The sequence below is a fragment of the Poecilia reticulata genome, linkage group LG12 (assembly GCF_000633615.1).
Source record: "Poecilia reticulata strain Guanapo linkage group LG12, Guppy_female_1.0+MT, whole genome shotgun sequence".
Lineage (NCBI taxonomy): Eukaryota > Metazoa > Chordata > Actinopteri > Cyprinodontiformes > Poeciliidae > Poecilia > Poecilia reticulata.
In genome coordinates, this window is record NC_024342.1 from 6875663 (window position 1) to 6881425 (window position 5763).

The following is a 5763-nucleotide window of genomic DNA, read 5'->3' on the forward strand; positions in this document are numbered from 1 at the left end:
ACGCAGACCCTGTGGTAAGGTCCATAGCCCTGAGGGGAAAAGAAGATGTATTTTTTTTTTAATAAAACTGGGATCATTACGAGAATTTGAGGTATAGATGTTAAGATCCAATAGATGGCAGTAGTGCAACAATAATGGATGCAAGCTGCCGTTAAAATCTAAAGAAGAAGAAGAACAGGAAGAAGAAAATGAAAAAGAACGCTTATTTTCATTTAGCACATGCTAGAAGCAGACACGAAGCATCAGCACTTTTACTGTTACAGTTACCGTTCGGAAACTACCATAATCAGTTCAGTTAAATCTAAACTTGGCAACTTTTTATTTTTCTACCGTAATAAATGTGATATTCAATTGACCTGTTATGACTCAAATTTTGGGTGTCCGCCCCCCTCTGCTGCTGCTGCTGCTGCACGGAAAACCTGGAGCGGCAGAGATAACTGCAGCTTATAGCCCGGTGCGGCTTATAGTCCGGAAAATACTGTATTTATTTCATAAATAGTGTTATTTCTTGGATTTTTTCTGTGAATAACCCAGAGAGAGTTATTTGATTGTGCTTTCTGGAAAACAATAAATTTTTACATTTAGGCAGTCCTGCAATTGTCTCACTTTTTCTGTTACAAACTGACTCCGGCCCCCCAGCAGAGAAGGGAAAAGTTATGTGGCCCTCACAGGAAAAAGTTTGGGGACCCCTGTTCTAAAACCTCCTCGATTCTGCCAAGGAGGTGGACAGAGTCCGCCCATCCTTCCCCTGTCTGTACCTACTTACACAGTGTAGGTATATGCAGGAAGACTGGTCATCCTGCATAATGACCACGATAATAGAGAAAAAAACCTGGTCATTAGGCAAGTGTCTTGGTACAACCAGAAGAGTGTACCCCATTCCATCCCAGGACAACAAACCTTAAACCCATGGTGCATCACCTTGCAGTCTGTGTTTGATAGTTGCTGCCGCTGTTGTTTTTAAGGTATTTAAGTTGGGCTCTAAACACTTTTTCTAATGTACGTTTGCATGTCCCACCGTGGGGGATCCTGGTTTCCTAGTGTTTTTGCAAAATGTGAGAACTCTTAAAGAAAATGTGTCATGCGCGCGGCTTCAGAACTGTGTGGCTTTTCAGTTCAGTCTTTTCATCACCTGTCTTTTCGCCTGACATCCAGAGACAGACAAGCGAGGGGGAAGTGAAGGTGTGTCAGGCTCTGTTGACGCGATTCAAAAACAATGACAGAGCAGCACAGAAATCTGTTACAGAGTTGGGAGATGAAAAAGCTAAGGGCCGTTGGTGGGTGGGGGATGGAGATCTGCTTTGGTTGGACCAGGATGCTGAGTTTGTCTCTGAACTAAACTTCTTTCACATAAGCACAAATTCTCAAAGAGTATCATAGGCCCAAGGAGTTGAAAATATGGAGAAGATACATAACCAACCGACACAATTGATTTGGCACCTTTTCCTACAGTCTGTCTACATCCGTTTGCCATCCAAGATGGAGCTGAGAGGAGAGAAAAGGAGGGTGTGTTAGTCACGTGACTGGCAAAGAGCGATACCCCCTTGGAGATATCCAAAATGACTAAAACTATTTAATGTGGCAGTGTTTAAAAGAAAACAAAAACACATTATTCACAAAACATTGAGAATGTTCTCCTTCATTCTCGATGAAATCAAAGAAGAAGCATGTCAAGACACAACGGGAAAGTTTCAAAACCTTTTGTCTGCCAATTTGTTTAAAATATAATGTTCATTAATAGCAATAAGAAGAAAACAGAATATCAAAGCCAATTGTTCTGTGGCCACCCATGAGTTGTCACTTTGCTTCATGTAACTGACCCCATTGACTCTGTTAGCAGCTGGGGAACACCTTGGATCCCTCTCACCCGTGTGCTGACTGTACATTAAGCTCCGCTGCGCTCACATGTGGCACCCAGGCCCTGATTTTGGCCCATGCTGTTTCTGCTGGTTCTCAGACCCACTCTGTTATTTCTATTTTTTCTTTCTTTTTGTACTCGTAGGAGAGCTGATGTCATAAATTAAACATCGCTTGCACGTTGTAATAATTAGAAACCAGCAGGACGTGCTAATCAGAGGCTCAGGATGAGAAGTGAAGTTCAAGGGATGGAGCACATGCCAGCTTATGCATGGGTGGTGTCACCATGTATGAGACAAATCTGTCCATATTGTGGGCCCGAATGAAAATTAAGTGATTTTATTGAGGGAAGAAAGGAGGCGTCACAAAGTTACACTGCAACATCTTACTGTTTACGGTCTCATTTCTAGTGCAAATGCCTTATACTTAGTATACGTAATTTTTACTTTGTTATAAGTGAAAAAAATCTGTCAGTAGAACTAATACTTTTTCCTCAACATTAAATTATTTACTTAAAACAAGTTCCTATATCTTGCCAAGAAGTCACTTGTAAGTCAGCTTTGTGTTAATTCAAGTGTGCTAAGATATTTGCTTTGCAGTCAGTAGCGTGTCAAGTAGCGTCGACCCCAGGTATTTCAGCTTCCTAAGACGCATTTTTAGACATTAATATTTTAGACATCATCTACAGAAAGACATATTGGCTAATTTTCCACAAATTATTAGGCGATACACAGCACAGAAAAATATTGCTTCAATATCCTGAGGTATTTTCATAGTCCACAAATTTTTTAACAAATTTGAGGCCAGATCTTAAGGAAAGCAATTTATTTCTCTTCCTTACTGTCACCATGAGAAGAAAGACATTTAGATACAATTTTCAGCAGCGACTCAGAAATCGAGACTTGAGCATTATGCTGGCCTAGAAACTGCAGGAACACCATTATCACCGTCTACAGCAGTGGTCCCCAAACTACGGCCCGCGGGCCGGATCCTGCCCGCCTTCACATTTGGTCCGACCCCCTGACCAATACCAGAGAATGTTTAGATTTTTTTTCATATACCGTATTTTACGGACTATAAGGTGCTTATATGTGGATTTTTCTTCAACCACCAGGTGGCTCTTTAGCAGGAAGTGAATCTTTGGAAGTCAAAATTGGAAATAAAAGAAGAAAGCGCCCATTAAAACGGAATTAGGTTTTAATAGGGAATTGAAATTTGAGAATGTTGTTGATCAGTTAAATAGCATTGAGGGAAAAAGAAGATTTTTCGTTTTTTTAAAATAATACTGGGATCATTATGAGAATTTGTAGTATAGACATTAGGATCCAGTAGATGGCAGTAGTGCAACAATAATGGGTGCAAGCTGCTGTTGAAATCTAAAGAAGAAGGCGCCTATTTTCATTTAGCACATGCTAGTATCAGACACGAAGGATCAGCACTTTTACTGTTACAGTTACCGTTCGGAAACTACCGTAATCAGTTCAGTTAAATCTAAACTTGGCAACTTTTTATTTTTCAACCCTAATAAATGTGATATTCAATTGACCTGTTATGACTCAAATTTTGGGTGTCCACCCCCCTCTGCTGCATCGTTGTGGAAAACCTGGAGCGGCAGAGATATCTGCGGCTTATATGTGTATGTTTAAAGGTTGTTTTTTTTTAACTTTGGGGATGCGGCTTATAGTCCAGAAAATACAGTATTTATTTTATAAATAGTGTTATTTCCTGGATTTTTTCTGTGAATAACCCAGAGAGGGTTATTTGATTGTGCTTTCTGGAAAACAATAAATTTTTACAKTTAGGCRCTCCTGCAATCGTCACACTTTTTCTGTTACAAACTGACTCCGGCCCATGGATGAGACAAATTAATCCTCCTCAAATAAAAAAATAATGTGTTTGACTTCAAATGCATGTAGAATGTCTGGAGGAGTCTCTGTAAACCTTAAAAACAACAACAACAACAACAACAACAAAAAACACTATATAAACCGTCTAGCATGTGGTGTTACCATTATGCTGCTCCATTGCCAGTAATGCCAGTAGTGTTGGGTTGTAAAAATTAGATGCACTACGGACTGGAGACCTCTTAATCCTTCAACTTCACCTTAAATCTGCAGATATATGATGAAACGTTGGGCTCAGTGTGGTGTTCCAGCTACACAGGACTCCCAAAACACGTCAAAACGCATGTACAACTTCATTATGATATTAACTTACTTTTCTCAGTGGCAGCAAGTCATTCACCTTTTCTCTTTCTTTTTCTTTTTTTTAAAGAATTTTTGGCTCTAGTGGAGCGAAATTTGAAAGTACGAAGACAGAAACGTGGGTAAAGAGAGAGAGGACATGCGACAAAGATCACCAGGCCGGTAAATCCAACCTGCGACAAGGACTAGGGCCTCCTTGCGTGGGGTGTTGCTGAACCCCTGCGGCACCCCAGAACCCCCAGTGAGTCATTCATAACATCCATACCGGATCACAGTGACTACTCCATTAACTATTCCCGTCCTTGATCGCTTCACTCCTCGCTCCTTTATTCTTTCATAGTGAGCGAGCTTCGGCTGTCAGAGAACATTACATTATTATAAGTCTCCTTATACATGGGTAAATAGTGCCTTTGGCAATTAAAGTCGCCACTACAAGCAGCCGACAGGGCGGAGCTGGGCTCGCTGGGGTGGGGAAGGAGACATGGTTAGTTAATATCTTAGATGACAAACACCAGCTTTGGCACCTACTACATATTCTTTCTTCTTTTGCTGAGCGTTTTTATTTCAGGGAGGTTTTTTTTCTTTTTTTCACGAGACTATAAATCCAAATCCGAGGGCTCAGGCTGTGATGCAGTAAATTACACAAAGGGAAAACTCTTGCTTTTAAAGTTTTCTCCCTTAGATTATAATTTTATGGTTACATGTTAAGGTGTAAATTTAGCACCTGAAACGACACTGCTGCTGCTACCGTAGAAACTTTGTCGAGCAATAAATAGCGCGCTTCCCACTAAACGCAGATTGCTCGGCAGCTTCGAGTAATTCACAGCGACATCAAAAGCAAGAGAAACGTCTAGTTCTTTCAAGTGTCTCTTTAATACAAACATGTAAAGGCATGCTTTCTTTTTAATCTCTTTGAAAGTTTAAGAGTTCGCTTTTTACCGTTTCTTTGCAGTTAACCTTTCGCACGTGACGTCTTCGGAGGTCAAAACATTTCAACAACTCTTCACGTTCGAAATCCTCACAAAGCCTAATTTCCTCACAGGTTGTTGTGCTATATGTCTTGTCGAGCCAATTGAGCACACACACACACACGCACGCACGCACGCACCCCCCCCCCCACACACACACACACACACACACAAGCAAACAGAGACTCTACAAAAAAAAATTGCCTGGAGGATTACCGAAGCACTTCTTCTCAATGGTTTCTCCTTGAGCTGTTGTGGTTTCAACTAATCCCGTGTCAGTCAAGTGTCTTCGAGAGCTCTTTCCACAAGTGACCTGGGCCAATTAAAGCCTCATTTAAAAAGGGGCGGGGGGAGAAAAGAAAATCCAATAAGATTTAAGAGGCGAGTTAACTCTTATAAGAAAAACTTTTTTTTTTAATTAGTTCAATGTTATTTTGTGGGAGAAATTTTGATATGCACATACAGATTATTTCCTGCAGTACAGTGTCATAACATACAGTTTAGCAAAGGTGAGCTGCAGATATTGTGAGTTCATGAACTAAGGTTAAAAAAAAAAAAAATTGTCTCACAGTAAGCCTGAGGATCAAGCTAATGCCATAGGACGTCCTGTACTTTTGGATAATAAGCATGTATCTAAATTCAAAAGAATAAAAAAAAATATATACTTTGTCAAAAACATAATTATTAACTGAATAGTACAATTTGGTTCTAAAATGTGTGCCGTCGTTATCTTT